General features: G+C 34.7%; 1 long non-coding RNA gene across 1 annotated transcript; it reads right to left on the reverse strand.

Annotated features, from left to right (window-relative positions):
* Window positions 1-5,751: 5,751 nt before the first annotated feature.
* On the reverse strand, window positions 5,752-6,079 carry LOC110874871. Its single transcript, XR_002556291.2, has 2 exons — window positions 6,020-6,079; window positions 5,752-5,946 (listed from the first exon to the last, which is right to left on the reverse strand). It is a non-coding gene; the product is annotated as an uncharacterized LOC110874871 (long non-coding RNA).
* Window positions 6,080-9,005: the final 2,926 nt, after the last annotated feature.

Here is a 9,005-nt window from a genome sequence, read left to right on the forward strand (position 1 = left end):
CCAAAGTTTTTTCGAATAAATGTTGAAATGGGTATAAAAGAACACACCTTTCCACCAAGATAAATAAATTTCATATCAACTTATCTCTTTCTTTTCGACTCTAACTCGCACAATAGTAGACAAAGGAGTTGATGTTGAGTGAAATGATGAATTTATAGCAATGATAGGAGATTCCTTAATCGGTCAAATTTATTACATATTGATTGAAATTGGACCTTTGGAGTGCTTTTGTGGTTTATCCCAATAGGTTTCGTTTATTAATTGCATTTAAGAACCGAACTTATTATTGTATTATTATAATTAATTGTGATTATATTCTCATTTAATTATTTTTTTATTTTTTAATATTAATGTAGAAAGACCATTTCACCCCTTACTAACATCATTAAGTTGTTGTACCATAAGTATAAAAGATTGTAATTACTTAAATTTGGTTGGTATCCTTACGAAATGCTTTATAATATAGTATAGATAGATAGATATAGATATAGATAATTATTTTTTTATTTTTTAATATTAATGTAGAAAGACCATTTCACCCCTTACTAACATCATTAAGTTGTTGTACCATAAGTATAAAAGATTGTAATTACTTAAATTTGGTTGGTATCCTTATGAAATGCTTTATAATATAGTATAGATTAGGTTCTAGCATTAATGTACTGTACTATATGTTAATATGGTGTTTCATGCATTGCTTTGTTGCAAATTGTGTTGTTTTATTTGTAAATTATTATTATTATTTATAATAATCTAATTAATTTAGCCAAAATCTTGTTAATAATATATTAGAATATATATATATATATACTAGTCGTTTACCCGCGCGATGCGGCGGGAAACATATCACTTAGGTTGGTGAGTTTAGGGCTATCTACGGGGATGTAGTTTCCAATGTGGCTTGTGACGACGATGGTGGTAGTGTAGCAGAATGTGATGGTCGGTTGAGGCCTTCTTCAGCGGCGAGAATCAGCGATTTGCGGCGATTGGTGGTTTCGTGATGGCGTTTGGTGGTTATTGTGCGACTCAGGAGAAAACAAAGAAAATTGTTTGATTCTAGTTATGTTACCTGAAATAGACGGACTACCTAGGCTTTTGTTGGTTCAAATTGTGATACAAATTCACAAATAACTAACATTAACTACTATATTGTAAGATGTACAAAACATAGTCAAAAATTTCCCAAACAGTCTTAGGTTTGTAAGAGTCCTTAATCTTGAATTCCTAAGGTTTGGAACTGAAATTTGTCACAAAATAAAGGATTTCCTTCAATTAGTTTCTTAAGTTCAACCAGCATCATACCTCGAGCAGATTTAGTATCTCCATATTTGGATAATTGTTCATTCTCCCTAAAGTAGTGATCTATAAAAGTCAGTCAGCAAAGGCGCGATAGATGATGCTTAATACAAAAATTAAAGTAAGATAAATAAGTTCGTTTACAGACAAATGGTTACAAACAAATCAATCGAGTCGTTAATCAAACGATTAAACGCATAAACAAAACAATAAATATGAATTTGTACATTCTGATACATATCTACTTAGAGGTGGCAGTTTTTTTATTTTTTTATTAACCATGCCGCTGCGCTCGTTGCGGCTGCCCTCACCGCGCCGCTGCGGCTGCACTTGTTGCGCTCGCATGCTCACTGCACCGATCAAATTTTAGTAAAGTACACGGATGGTAAGCCAGAGACAACTGAGGTGATGGCACCAAGCAAGAATGACACAGTGCTGAACACTGCTGTTCCCTTTTACCCTGCATATACCAAACAAACTTGCGATTAGTTTATGCACAGCTATTCATAATCATTTTATCATGAAATAAGGATACCTGAACAAATGTCTCGCTCGACCAATAGTTTCCCTTGACGCATTATGCAAGGTTCGCTCGGTCCAACAACTCAAGCAAATGTTTTCTATGTTTTTTAGGGGGAAGATGGGTGCATCTCTCCACAGGGCATACAAGACACAGGTCATTGGCGGAAGCCCGCCAAATTTAACATATAAAGTTTTTTTATATGTTAAATATGGCGAGCTGCCGCCAATAACCTGTGTCTTGTATGCCCTGTGGAGAGATGCACCCATGTTCCCCCTAAAATGCAAAGAAAACATTTGCTTGAGTTGTTGGATAGATTACACAGGCTCAGTTTTTGCATCACAGCCTCAAAACACTTTCAGTTCAGATAGATTACACAGGCTCAGTTTTTGCATCACAGCCTCAAAACACTTTTAGTTCAGACAGATTAAGAACACAAGGTCAGCTTATGCATCATAGACTCAACACTTTTAGTTCAGACAGATTAAGAACACAAGCTCAGCTTTCGCATCACAGCCTCAAACACTTTCAGTTCAGACAGATTAAGAACATTTGGATGGAAGATGTATAACCTTGTAAAGGGTAAAAGGGTTTGTGTTTTCTTGTTCCTTAAGAGTTGTACATTGTGCATTAAGTGTTTTTTCAACACCTTGTTCAATTACCATCTTGTCCTTCACATATGTTTATTAAGGATATCATTTGGCAAATCAGGCATTAACTCTTTTTATAAGTGAGCCGTTTGCCTCGAATCGGTGGATCTCTCCACAGGGCATACAAGACACAGGTCATTGGCGGCAGTCCGCCAAATTTAACATATAAAGTTTTTTTATATGTTAAATATGGCGAGCTGCCGCCAATAACCTATGTTTTGTATGCCCTGGGAGAGAAGCACCCATGTTCCCCCTAAAATGCAAAGAAAACATTTGCTTGAGTTGTTGGATAGATTACACAGGCTCAGTTTTTGCATCACAGCCTCAAAACACTTTTAGTTCAGACAGATTAAGAACACAAGGTCAGCTTATGCATCATAGACTCAACACTTTTAGTTCAGACAGATTAAGAACACAAGCTCAGCTTTCGCATCACAGCCTCAAACACTTTCAGTTCAGACAGATTAAGAACACAAAATCCGGAGTACACAACAAGAGTAATTTGCCACGAAACTTAAACAACCTTTAAGTCTCTATAAATAATTCAGGGATATCTACACTCTACTCACACTTTACAGCCTCAAACACTTTCATTTCAGCTTTCTCTCAATGCTCACACATCTCACAAAACAACATCACATCTCACAAAAAGGGATGCCAAAAGCAGGGAAGTACAATCTACAGGAAAAAGCAACACTTTACTTTTGTGTGAAAGACAGCTTGCTTGCTGCAGTCTCTATAATATATCAACACTCTTCCATACACTGTTTGAAAGACAGCATGCTTGAAAGACAGCATGCTTGCTTCAGTCTCTATAAATAATTCAGGGATATCTACACTCTACTCACACTTTACAAACTCTCAACTACACTCAACTGGAAGACTCAGACATGTAATTGAGAGATGAACACAACTACGGGTAAAGCCATGGCTGCAACACACGGTTGCAAAGTGAGAACTATGCAACCTGGATATTGCCCCGCCAAGATACTACTCGGATCTTCTATGTACCCTCAAAATACAATCATCATCACAGTCTATTGTGTTATGTAACCTCGCTTTAAAGCATGATGTACAAGAGTATTTTTCCACTAAACTTAAACAACCTTTAAAGCATGATGTACAAGTGTTTTAAGCACAAGAAACACATATGTAACCTCACATGCTCAGCTTATGCATCATAGCCTTAACAGTTTCAGTTCAGACATATTAAGAACAAAGCTCAGCTTATGCATCATAGAGTCGACAGGCTCAGCTTATGCATCATAGAACACTTGGGAAATGAAAAAGTATATCAAAACATCCCACAGAACAAACTAAAATCAAAAGTACATAACAATCTATCTTTTCTCTATTCCATATCTAAAATTGACCTAACTATCATAATTTTCATTGAACTACAACACTTATCATCCCCAAAAATGACCTAAATATCATAATTATCACAAAACCATGACACTTATCAGTCCCAAAAATGAAGGAAAAGATCAAAATATAACAGAACACAGTAAAATCAAAACTACAAAAACAATTTATCCTTTCACTATGTCATATCTGAAATTAATCTAACTATCATCACCAAAAATACAAATTCAAATATCACAAAACTTTCAACCTAATTTGAAATAACCGCATCTACTAACAAATCCACATCAAGATTAAAGATAAATCAACATTTAGAACCTAACCTGAGTCGATTCATCACAAAACACATGCGAAAATCCTTCGTAAACCTCAGATTTCGTCCTTCGAACATCCGTCAAGCTGTTCCTATCACTTTAATAAACACTTATAATGCACAATGTACAACTGTTAAGGCACAAGAAAACACAAAACCATTTACCCTTTACACGGATCTACATCTGCCGTCCATTTTTTTAACTTTATCACACGGATCAGACATGTACTTTTAGATCTGTGAATATGTGATAATACTTTTACAACTGGAAGACTCAGACATGTAATTGAGAGATGAACACAACTACGGGTAAAGCCATGGCTGCAACACACGGTTGCAAAGTGAGAACTATGCAACCTGGATATTGCCCCGCCAAGATACTACTCGGATCTTCTATGTACCCTCAAAATACAATCATCATCACAGTCTATTGTGTTATGTAACCCCGCTTTAAAGCATGATGTACAAGAGTAATTTTCCACTAAACTTAAACAACCTTTAAAGCATGATGTACAGCTGTTTTAAGCACAAGAAACACATATGTAACCTCACAGGCTCAGCTTATGCATCATAGCCTTAACAGTTTCAGTTCAGACATATTAAGAACACAAGCTCAGCTTATGCATCATAGAGTCGACAGGCTCAGCTTATGCATCATAGCCTCACAGGCTCAGCTTATGCATCATACCCTCACAGGCTCAGCTTATGCATCATAGAACACTTGGGAAACATCCAAGCCATCTAGGTCGTATAACTTAGGACCTTAGTCCGACAACCATCAAACTCTGCCATCTGTCCGGCCCTTAGAAACACCTTTGTCTTACTAATCTGCATTTGACATATAAACAAACAAGTAAACATTAAAAAAATTAAAAAGGTAAATCCTAACTAAAACATCGGATGTAGGAAATAACCGCATCTACTAACAAATCCACATCAAGATTAAAGATAAATCAACATTTAGAACCTAACCTGAGTCGATTCATCACAAAACACATGCGAAAATCCTTCGTAAACCTCAGATTTTCACAAAACCATGACACTTATCAGTCCCAAAAATGAAGGAAAAGATCAAAATATAATAGAACAAAGTAAAATCAAAACTACAAAAACAATTTATCCTTTCACTATCCCGAAAAATGAAAAAATATATCAAAACATCCCACAGAACATACTAAAATAAAAAGTACATAACAATCTATCTTTTCACTATTCCATATCTAAAATTGACCTAACTATCATAATTTTCATTGAACTACAACACTTATCATCCCCAAGAATGACCTAAATATCATAATTATCACAAAACCATGACACATATCAGTCCCAAAAATGAAGGAAAAGATCAAAATATAACAGAACAAAGTAAAATCAAAACTACAAAAACAATTTATCCTTTCACTATCCCGAAAAATGAAAAAATATATCAAAACATCCCACAGAACAAACTAAAATAAAAAGTACATAACAATCTATCTTTTCACTATTCCATATCTAAAATTGACCTAACTATCATAATTTTCATTGAACTACAACACTTATCATCCCCAAAAATGACCTAAATATCATAATTATCACACAACCATGACACTTATCAGTCCCAAAAATGAAGGAAAAGATCAAAATATAACAGAACAAAGTAAAATCAAAACTACAAAAACAATTTATCCTTTCACTATGTCATATTTGAAAGAACTTACAACAATGCAAGAGGGAGATGTGAAAAGCCGACAAAAATTTTAAAACCTTGATGTGAGAGCCGAGAAACAACGCAAGATCCGAATGCAAAGAGTTGATATATTCTGAAATCGAAGTAAATAGAAGTTGTTAAGTTGATGTTTTGAAAGTAGGATTATTCAACTGAGATAAACTTACAATTTCAGTTGAGTGTAGTTGAGAGTTTGTAAAGTGTGAGTAGAGTGTAGATATCTCTGGATTATTTATAGAGACTGAAGCAAGCAGTGCTGTCTTTCAAACAGTGTATGGAAGAGTGTTGATATATTATAGAGACTGCAGCAAGCAAGCTGTCTTTCACACAAAAGTAAAGTGTTGCTTTTTCCTGTAGATTGTACTTCCCTGCTTTTGGCATCCCTTTTTGTGAGATGTGTGAGCATTGAGAGAGAAAGCATATGGTGATCCGTGTGAAGTCAAATGGACGGTCCCGATCTTGATCCCTTTTTGTCTGTAGCATAAGTCAAATGGGTTAAGATCAGTTAAAAAAAAAGCATAAAAATAACAAAACACATCATAAAACACAAAATATAGTCAAGTTTATATTCTCTCAGTAGCATAGCATGTTAAAAATTAATATTCAAGGCTTAGAAATTACCAAAAAAGAGCGAAAAAACCGACTGAATTCGAATCTCAGCCCATTCTTGACACTAATGCTCCGTTAGTTCTCGCAAAGTCAACCATCATAAAAAGAAATCAAGTATTAGTAAAGATTTGATATTAGTTATAACCAGTACACTATTAACTTAAAATAAATTTAATATAAATCACATTTTGTCAAGTTGCAAATATAAAAACCTTTATTATAAAAAAAAAGAAAAGAAAATTGATGAATGATGATAAACTTTACTTTACCTCTGCTTGAGTGAGCATGAGACCACTAAGTGAGGGAACATTCTGCATATGAAGCCCCCATCGATTCGAATGAAGCAGCGTTCAGCGTCGCCAAAGCCAATTCCGAGACTCTCCAAGCAGATACACTTTCTCCGGCAGCCAGAAGATCGGAGTGAGCTTGTTCTGTAATAATAGTGATCGTGACAGTCGTTAACCAAAGGTATAACTAATTAAATTCAGATCCTAAAAAAAGGTTTCCTTGCGAGTTGCGAGTGACATACCTGAGTCGATTCATCACAAAACACATGCGAAAATCCTTCGTAAACCTCAGATTTCGTCCTTCGAACATCCGTCAACCGCTTCACCTGAAAAGTAAGAATCACAAAAGAACATGGTAAGATATATAACACTCATTGCAACTTATCAGAACATCAAACGGATCCCTTGTTCAAATCTGTGGATCCCTTGCCAGATAAAGCTTGTGATACATCTCATGAAACCCTAGATCTGCTCATCGAGCATCCCACAGAACAAACTAAAATCAAAAATACATTACAATCTATCTTTTCACTATTCCATATCTAAATGACCTAAATATCATAATTATCACAAAACCATGATACTTATCAGTCCCAAAAATGAAGGAAAAGATCAAAATATAACAGAACAAAGTAAAATCAAAACTACAAAAACAATTTATCCTTTCACTATGTCATATCTGAAATTAATCTAACTATCATCACCAAAAATACAAATTCAAATATCACAAAACTTTCAACCTAATTTGAAATAACCGCATCTACTAACAAATCTACATCAAGATTAAAGATAAGAATCACAAAAGAACATGGTAAGATATATAACACTCATTGCAACTTATCAGAACATCAAACGGATCCCTTGTTCAAATCTGTGGATCCCTTGCCAGATAAAGCTTGTGATACATCTCATGAAACCCTAGATCTGCTCATCGAGCATCCCACAGAACAAACTAAAATCAAAAATACATTACAATCTATCTTTTCACTATTCCATATCTAAATGACCTAAATATCATAATTATCACACAACCATGACACTTATCAGTCCCAAAAATGAAGGAAAAGATCAAAATATAACAGAACAAAGTAAAATCAAAACTACAAAAACAATTTATCCTTTCACTATGTTATATCTGAAATTAAGCTAACTATCATCACCAAAAATACAAATTCAAATATCACAAAACTTTCAACCTAATTTGAAATAACCGCATCTACTAACAAATCTACATCAAGATTAAAGATAAATCAACATTTAGAACCTAACCTGAGTCGATTCATCACAAAACACATGAGAAAATCCTTCGTAAACCTCAGATTTCGTCCTTCGAACATCCGTCAACCGCTTCACCTGAAAAGTAAGAATCACAAAAGAACATCGTAAGATATCTACTAACAAATCTACATCAAGATTAAAGATAAAGCAACTTATCAGAACATCAAACGGATCCCTTGTTCAAATCTGTGGATCCCTTGCCAGATAAAACGGATCCCTTGTTCAAATCTGTGGATCCCTTGCCAGAACATCTCATGAAACCCTTGATCTGCTCATCAAACGGATCTGGTGATAGATTCAAACGGATCTGGTGATAGATCTCATGAAACCCTAGATCGCCAAGAAGAGAGAGAAGAGAGAGAGAAGAGAGAGAGAAGATCTGATGTTGTTTTGTGAGATGTGTGAGCATTGAGAGAGAAAGCATATGGTGATCCGTGTGAAGTCAAATGGACGGTCCCGATCTTGATCCGTGTGAGAAAGTTTAACAATTGGACGGCAGATGTATACCCTTGTAAAGGGTAAAAGGGTTTGTGTTTTCTTGTGCCTTAACAGTTGTACATTGTGCATTAAGTGTTTTTTCAACACCTTGTTCAATTACCATCTTGTCCTTCACATATGTTTATTAAAGTAGTATAGATATATATAGGGTAAGGTTAACATACAAAAAGCCTTATCATACATCACGTAGGAGACAATGGTAACCGTTGGATCATGGGTATAATCACGCATGGGACCACATAATCACGCATGGGACCACATAATCACGCATGGGACTATAATCACGCACGTTCTATGATAATAACGCACGTTATATTTTTTTGTCATGTATGTTAATGTAGGTTAAGCCTTGAAGTACATTATACTTTCTCTCTCTCTCTCTCTATATATATATATATATATATATATATAGTTATTTTAATACTTTTATTATTTTAATATTATAATAATAATTCCTTTTTTTACTGTTTAACTTTTATTT

Source organism: Helianthus annuus, chromosome 9 (assembly GCF_002127325.2).
Source record: "Helianthus annuus cultivar XRQ/B chromosome 9, HanXRQr2.0-SUNRISE, whole genome shotgun sequence".
NCBI lineage: Eukaryota > Viridiplantae > Streptophyta > Magnoliopsida > Asterales > Asteraceae > Helianthus > Helianthus annuus.